A 9,053-nucleotide genomic window follows, 5' to 3' on the forward strand; every position below is an offset into this window, starting at 1 on the left:
GAGCACTTGCTACACAAGCATGAGATCCTGGAGTTTGGATCCCCAGATCCCATGTAAATGTAGGGTGTGCATGGCATCCGGCCTCTGATTCCACCCTCCAGAGATAGAGGATCCCCAAAGCAGCCAGGCGAGTCAGTTTTACTGAGAGGCCCTGACTCATTTAGTGATTTGAAAAAGTGATTCAGAATGATTTCCAACATCAACCTTGGCCTCCATATGCACATGAGTACACACACACACACACACACACACACACACACACACACGTGAAACTGGAAAAGGAAGTAAAAATGTCTTCAAAAAAAGATACCAAGCAGGCAAATGACTTGTCAGAATGTGTATTCATTTTCCATCTCCTAGATGTCTATTCCTGGTTCTAGGATTATTTTCTCATGCCATAGACACTATTTCTCACATCCTGGTCATCACAAGATAAGTGGGCCAGTGGACACCAGGAAGATGAATATTCTTCTAACACAGAGCTGGGTCAGGACGGACAGCTGGTCTGGGACGTCACTGTGTTAAAAGCACTTGAATAGCATGCGCAAAGCCTAGCTCCCACCCCCAGCATCGAAAACCAAACTAGATTAGAGGCTTCCAAGACACTAAAAGAGGCTAAAGTTCTTTCTACCACAGGAACAAGATAAGAAGGCCCCGGTTAGGGGCATTGGCCCTTTGGTTCCATTTTCTAACTGATCCTAAGTATGTTCCATCAGCATGCTTCAGTCACGGTCACCTGAAGACCGTGGCTCACTGTGTCTCTCATAATGTTCTCTTTCCCCTTCTCCCCTTCCCTTAACTCCCACCCCGACTCCAACCCCAACCCCCAAAGCTTGGCACAGAGTCAACACTAAGTAGGTTTTAAGATAAGCTAGCGAATTAGCGAACAAATTAGACCACAGTTCTTATCAACAGCAATTAAAGCCACTTGACAGCCAGTTTAAGGCAAGAGCATCACCACCGGTCATGACAAAAGAGAAGCGGGCTCCAGTGACGTCTTCATGTTCTGTTTAAGTCCCTGGGGAGAAAAAAACAAACTAACACATCCTTTCAGCTGCTAACAGAGCGTTTATCAACCCAGCCCAGTTTTTACTGCCAGCTGATCTGTGGCAGCCCTGGTGGCAAAGCCTGGCACCCCAGCCCAGACTGTATCTTAACATTCCCACCTGCATCGGGTTGGGGAGGGGCAGCTGTGCCCCTGAGCAGGGTGGAGGCGGTGCTGTAGCAGCTCCCCCACAACGTCAAGTTGCAACATAAGCCCATCGGAACACTGTAACAAAAATACATCTTGGAGCCGATCCTTGACTTTGATATCCTGTTGCTTATTTTCTGTAAAAACAAACTAAACTCGGACTGTTCGATAACAGATTGTAGACACAAATAGAAGCTCACGTGACCAGACGAACCAACTGATAAACAGTCCTTAGGTTCCCCCCTACAAGCCCTTTGTGCAAACTTTCCATAGTCTGCAGGAATGCAAAGTGGGGCCAGAGGCTGTGAATAGTTTGCCCACGGTGGTGGTCTGTGCTTTGTGAAGAAACGGGGTGCACCCGGGAGAGATGGTGCTCCCTGGCCGGTGTCTGTGTCAGCAAATCATAGGTGCAGTGAAAGACAATGTCTCAAAAAATAAAATAAGGTAGAGAGTGACAGAGAAAGGACCTTGACCTCTGACCTACACAGACACGCAGACACACACACACACACACACACACACACACACACACACACACACACCACACACACGGGGCGACTATGATTATTAATTTCAAACCCTTTCCCTCAGAATGTCTGTATCAGCCATCTTGAGCTCAGAGAGTACATCAGGGTCCTTTCTTAGTGACAGCCACCTAGTCAGACATCCACACAGTCTCTGGCCACCTGGGAACCCTGTAGAGAGAGGAGGCATCTTCTCATCCCATGAGTCCCTGGAAAGTAGTGAAGTTCCTCCCTCAAGTGATGGGAACACTGCAGAGGCTCTGAGCTCTCTCCAGCTGAGCAGAGCCTACATCAAGGTCCGGCTCTTTTCCACCTCGGCTGAGAATTCCGACATCCATGGCTGATGATGGAGGGACTGAGCAAACAAACCCACTGCAGGGTAGATCTCAGCAGGACTCACACATGTGGGTTTGGATCCCAGCAGAACCCACAGCACGTGGAAGGCTCTACGTGCCAATACCCTGAGGTCAGGGTCATCTTCATGTTGGCCAGTATCGCTGGTCTGCCATTTTCTTTTTTCTAGACGTAAGCGTGTTATTGGTTTTACCATCCCGTCTCACACAGAAGGGGTAGCACCCACAGCAGATTTCTCTCAGGGCACCCTCTGCAGCAGAGTTTTTGAAAGAACTCAAGAAATTGGGGGCGGGGCTGGGTGGTTGCCACTCACCAGTTTGTGCTCAGCATCTGGAATTTGACCTTGGCGACCCAGGCACAGTTTATTTTAAGACTCAGTTCACTGACAATGCCCACACAGGCCCAGGCGAGTGGGGTTGGATTCAAAGGTGAAAGAGACCCATCTGGGGGTTTGTGGTGATGACCCTGTGATCGGCCCTGGCCGTAGAGCAGTTACTCCAGAGACACTTGGGGCCCTTGTACTATCAGACCACAGAGGTTTGGTTTGGTTTTGTCTTTTCCGTTGCAAAGTTGTGCTGTTTAACAGGCCTCTGGGAGCTGAAGCCGACTCCAAAGAAAAGATACAAAATGCTTAACCTCTTCCCCGTGGAGGGAGGGAATGAACAGAGGACCACAGAGCTCTGTCAGGCCCAGAAGGATAAGGGATCTGGCATCTCACAGAGCCTGATTCTTTTGCCTTTGCAAGTATAGGACTCATTAAGAGTTCCCTTGCCTCGGCCCGGTTTCATTACATAATGCTGGCCCTTGACGGTCTCACGGAGTTGAAAGTGCACTGGGAATGACAACCAGAAGTGGAAGAGATTGCACAAGAGCCCCCATATGGTGGGAAAGGTGCAGAAGCCATGATGTTCTTGGGTAAAAATCCCAGTGTCGTGGGTAGGGTGCCTCTCTATGAGTTGTCAGTCAAAGGGACCCCCAAAGCTCCCACAAACCATACAGGCCATCACCACTGCTGTAGGTTGTGTGCTAGAACTGAACGGTAAGCCCTTACTGCTAAAGACAGCACATGCCTGGTTTGCAGGAAAAAGCAGACGGGGACTATGATCCCTTCCTGATGACTGATTTTGTAATGTAAGACGTTGCACAGGCTGTTGGGAATTCTGTCACCGGTCGTCCTACTCAGAGGCTGTGTGCTACGCGTAACATGCCAGGTAGATGTGTCTGCTACGATGGTGTCACAGATGTTATGAGTATAGCCAATTGCTTTCTGCTCAGGGAAGTCATGAGACAGAGCTCTTAAGGTCTCTCCGGAGGTCACGTAAGTAACGAACCAGTGCTAGGGGAGAGGGTTCTCTTCAGTGGAGTTTCATGCAAGTTCCAGAAGGAATCTGAATGGTGCAGTCTTCCTGAGTTATCACCTATGCTCCTGGGAGTAGCGCCCGTAAAATCATGGGTTCCAATCTTGGCTCGGGTGGGATCTTTTCTTTGGTCTGTCAGTGTGCTGTGTCTGGGGTGACAAGACATTTATTCCTATTTCCCAAAGAAAAGCCACGCACCCAACAAGATGCCTGAGGTACTCTCACCATTTAGAAAAGAAAGGTGCTTTAGACCCACTTTTACATTGTACGGGAAAAGATGTGTTTGGTCAACAAGTCAAATCTGGGACTCAGATTAACAGTTTCCCCATAGGAAGGCTCACTATGGACATGGCTTCATTCTGTGATAGGAATTAGTGTTGTGTGTGTGTGTGTGCCCATGTACATATGCATGCATGTATGCATGAGTGAGTATACACATGAAGGTGTGAATATGAATTAGTGTACATTTATTTGTTCCCCAGAGATTTATGCTTGAATCTGTCCCAGTTAAACAATGTTGCTACCTGGTTCCTCTGTCACTGGCTGTGTGGCCTCCAGTGACTCGAGGATTAATTGCCTTTCGATTCAATGAAAAAGCCATCTTCAAACCGTCACTAAGTTAGCCAATGTCACTCCTTTACATTTTGTAGCCTACTTGCTATGTCCTGTGCAGTGATTGGTCATAAAGTGATGGTGACAGCCTGTCAACTGCCTCTGTCAATAGGCTGTGGAAAAAGTCCCAGGAAATGACTATAACCTCAGTAAACTGCTTGCATAATTAGCACGGATTCGTAAAACTCACCGTGACATCGTTAAAATGGTTTTGATTAGAAACAAACTTTTTGCAGGAGTTGAAAATTGGCTCGTTGATAGTTTTCGTGCAGGCTGCCTAGGATTCCTCAAGGTTGCTACCTTTGACAAAAGAAAATAAGTAGAGGCTCTCTGGAGGGCAAACAGATCCTGAGAGACCTGGAACTAGAGATGTTTGTGCACTGCCCTGTAGGTGCTGGGAACGAATCTGGTCGGTCAGTCTTCAAGAGCAGACAGTGTTCTCAGCCACTGAGCCATCTCCCTCTACATGATTTAAAAAAATGAGCCAATCAAAAGATTTCTGAAGCACCTTATTGCCATCTCATCTGTCTGGAAGCTGTTGTCTGTCCAGGTAGGCGGCTTCCCACCAAAGCAGAACTGAGACCAGCTCTGGCTGTAGTGCGTTCAGAGATGGTTCCAGAGAAACAGCTGAGGAGAACAACTGAGCCGGAGAGGAGGTGACCATATCAAAGGGCTGTGGGTTCTGCCCTGCCCTGTGGACACCACAGGTTGTCTTCAGCATTATTCTCTGACTCCTCTCTGGTACTCACCCACAGCCATTGGCTGTCTGGCAATTCTTTATGATCAATCGAAGACAGCTGGGGGAGGGGACCCTCGGGTCTGGAAGTGCAGCTTTTTGGGAGCTGAAATAAAACAAAGCATTAGAGCCAATCCCCAATGTGTGTGTGCTATAAAGTGTGTATACATGTGTGTGTGTGCTATAAAGTGTGTGTACATGTGTATGTGTCTGTGTGTGCTATAAAGTGTATGCACATGCATGTGTGTGTCTCTGTGTGTGTGCTATAAAATGTGTGTCCATGCATGAGTGAATGTGTGTGCATGCTATAAAGTGTGTGTACATGCATGCATGTGTGTGCTATAAAGTATGTGCACATGCATGTGTGTGTGCTATAAAATGTGTGTACATGCATGTGTGTGTGCTATAAAGTGTGTGTACATGCATGTGTGTGTCTGTGTGTGTGTGCTATAAAGTATATGTCCATGCATGGGTGAATGTGTGTGTTATAAAGTATATGTACATGCATGTGTGTGTGTGTACTATAAAGTGTATACATGCATGTGTATGTCTGTGTGTGTGCTATAAAGTGTGTGTCCATGCATGAGAATGTGTGTGCATGCTATAAAGTATGTGTACATGCATGCATGTGTGTGTGCTATAAAGTATGTGTACATGCATGCATGTATGTGTGCTATAAAGTGTGTGTATATGCATGCATGTATGAGTGCTATAAAGTGTGTGTGCATGTATGTGTGTCTGTGTGTGTGTGCTATAAAGTGTGTATGTTCACATGTGCACAGACAGATAGTGGTTTATCTTTAAAAATTGCTTCCCATGACTGTAAAAGATGATGTGGGTACAAGAAGATCACCCTGGCCTACATCCGGGTTCTATGTATTCTTTTCATGTGTGCATGTGGTATGCATGTGCATATATATATTTTTTCATGGTTGTGGGCACACAGGCATGTGTGGGCATGTGGAGGCCTGAGATCTCCTACCTTATTCATTGAGGCAGGGCCTCTCAATCAAACCCAGAGCTCTTGATACAGCTAGACCCACCAACCAGTTTGCTCTGACCATTTCTTGTATCCACCTCCCAAGGCTGGGATTGCAAATGAACCTTCGTGTCCATATAGCATGTACTGGGGTTTCTGGGGATCCAAATTTTGGCTCTCACACTTGCATGACAAGGGCTTTGACTGGTGAAGGATCTCTGCAGCCATCCTGTTTCTTTTTTTTTTTTTTTTTTTTTTTCCGGAGCTGGGGACCCGAACCCAGGGCCTTGTGCTTGCTAGGCAAGCGCTCTACCACTGAGCTAAATCCCAACCCCGTTGCTATCCTGTTTCTTAAAGGCAGCGGCTGAATTCCCTGATGAACAATGCCATCCCTGCACCAAAAGGAAAGTAGCGTCCTTGAGGTAGGGCCAGCAGTCAAGCTAAAGAAGTCCATACAAAGAAACATTATCACACCCACAGGCCTCTTCCCAGGACCCACAGCCAGCCAATCATCTGGCTCCCAGCCACTGATCTTCTTACATCGTTATGTTTGTACTTTATGTCCAGCTCAAGTACACCAAGGTTTGTTTCTAAATAATTCCTTGGGTTTACACTACCTAAAGACACTGAAGGCATTGCCTGTCTTCTTCTGCTAATCTGTCTTATGTCGTTTAATTCCTAGGCCCAGCTAAGGAATGGGGAATAGCAGAGAAAGCTATTACACCGCAGTAACAATGGGGGTTGGCTACTGACATCCAAACTGTCCTATAGGCCAGCGGGTCAGGGTAGGGAGAGCAGGAATAAATCCAAGTGTTTACAGTCGGTTTGTCCAGCAATATTGCCAGGGTCACAATAGAAGAGTGTATTTTTGATGAGTGGTTGGGGCGCAGAGGGTAAAGTGCTTGAAGTACAAACGTGCAGGCCTGAGTTCAGATCCCCAGAACCCATGTAAAGTGAGGCATGGCAGATAAATAACACATGCATACATACACACATGCATACATATGTACACATACACACCTACATATACATACATGCATGTATAGACACATATATATACACACATATATGCACATACAGACATACACACAGACAGACACATATATATGCATATACATACACATACATACACTCATGAATAAATAAATAGAATTAAATTGAATCTTGTTAGAAAAATCTAGTATGCAGGAGCAGAAGAATGAAACTGGACCCTTATCTTTTAGGATACGACCAAATAAACTCAACACACACCACAAATTTTTAAGAACCCAAACCACAAAATTACTAGAAGAAAACAGGAAAAAAAAAAACCTTCTAGACCAGGTCTAGTGAATGTTTTTAAATGCGATCCTCAAAGCACAGGCTACAAATTCAACAACAGACGGACAGACAGAAGGAACTGGGTGGGACACCGAGGCTTCCACACAGCAAAGGAAACAGAACGCGGAGGCGGCCTGCTCAATGGAACAGGGCACTTGCAAGTCCTATGTCTGGCAAAGGGGTAATACCCAAGTATTTAAGGAACTCAATGAACTCATTAGCAAAAAACAAATAACCCAGCTTAAAAACAGACACGGGGCCAGAGCACACATTTCTTAAGAAAGACACAGGAACGGCCCAGTGGATCTATAAAAAGGCACCCAGTGTCACTGTCATCAGGGAAATGCAAATCAAAGCCACAATGAGAAAGCACCTCTCCTGCTGGAATGGCTCTTATCAGAAAGGCAGACGCCTGTCCTTCAAGCTGTGGAGAAAAGAAAAGCTGTTAGCTCTGTGGGTGGGGATTGGAGGTAGAGCCATCATGGAAAACAGAAGGGGCTTCCCCAAATCCTAAAAGTGGAAGCTGGGGCAGTGGCTGAGCATTAGAGGCTGAGTTCAGACCCCCCAGCACCAAAGGAAAAGCCAGCCATGACAGCACATCTGTAGCCCCAACCCTGGGAGACACAGAAATAGGAAGATCTTAGCTGCGCACCGGAGGCAGGTACAGCCCACTCAGCAAGCTCCACTTTCAGTGAGAGAATCTGTTTCCCAAAACAAGACAGAATGAGCCTGAGAAAGTCATGCACAGTGACCTCGGGCCTCCACATGCACATCCGCACGCAAACGCATGCACAAAAAGTTAAAAACACAGCCACAGTGTGGCCCAGCACTCCTACAACTGAGTATCCATCCAGGGGAAATAGAATCCATACGTCCAAGAGTCACCTACACACACCTAGGTTCACCATTGCTTTCCTCACTCCAGCCAAGATCCAATGTACGAGAGCAATCTGAGGGTCTCCAAAGACGAACACATACATGCACACACATACGCGCATGTTCACACTCGAGTGCACACGCACGCGCGCACACACACACACACACACACACACACACACACGCACACCATACAGTGGTCTATTAGCCTTAAAAAGAATGACATCATTTGCATAGACGTGTGCAAACCACAAGAATGTGATGCTGAGAGGAATAAACTAGGGATAAAAGACAAACAAAACTAAAAGACACACGCACACTCACACATGCAAATATATGTGTGCACATGTACATACATGTGTGCACATGTACACGAGCATGCACACACGCACACACACACTCACACACACACACACACACACGAGTTAAAAATACAGCCACCATGTGACCACACGGTGTTTGTCTTTATGCAGAAAACACAGAGAATAAGAGATAGTCTATTCTAGAGCTAAATTTGAGAAGCCATGCCCCAGGAAAACACATTAGGTTACCCCCAAATTCTGTGTTCTGTCATGGAAGCAGTTTGGGGGGGGTTGGTTATAATTTTAAGGAACATAGAAAGTCATTAATTGAGGCAAGTTCAAATGCACCGGTGGGCACATCAGAGAAGCGGTAACAGTAAGATGTGGGGGTCTTTTCTATGGGCTTCGGGTGCTATTTGACAGCATTCTTAGCTCTGGGTTGTTGAAGACTAGTTGTCTGCTAAGTTAACAGGTTTCAAAAGGTTTTTATCTATTAGTTCTAACACAGAGGTGGGCAAGAAAGGGCTGTTCAGGGAGCTGAGGTTAGTCTGAAGTAAGGCGATAGCCACTGGCTCGGCAACATTTCTACCTCTCTAGGGATTGGCTGTTCTAACCAGTCAATCCCTCAGCCTTTGCAGACACAGATCCCTTCTGGGAATTCTTGTTCATATTGACAAGATATTTTGTTTCGATTCTCCGTAGCCTTTGCCAGACTGTTTTGTGTAGAGCTCTGACGTTTTAGCTAAAGGACAATTCCAGAAACTTAAAGTAACTTGGTTGCTTTTCTAGATCCCTGCCCT

At 46.4% G+C, this 9,053-nt stretch overlaps 1 long non-coding RNA gene across 1 annotated transcript; it reads right to left on the minus strand.

Annotated features, from left to right (window-relative positions):
• Positions 1 to 322: 322 nt before the first annotated feature.
• Positions 323 to 4,944, minus strand: LOC116883771. The gene is made up of 2 exons (XR_004385785.1): positions 4,790 to 4,944; positions 323 to 1,018 (listed from the first exon to the last, which is right to left on the minus strand). It is a non-coding gene; the product is annotated as an uncharacterized LOC116883771 (long non-coding RNA).
• Positions 4,945 to 9,053: the final 4,109 nt, after the last annotated feature.

This window comes from Rattus rattus, chromosome 14, assembly GCF_011064425.1.
Source record: "Rattus rattus isolate New Zealand chromosome 14, Rrattus_CSIRO_v1, whole genome shotgun sequence".
Lineage (NCBI taxonomy): Eukaryota > Metazoa > Chordata > Mammalia > Rodentia > Muridae > Rattus > Rattus rattus.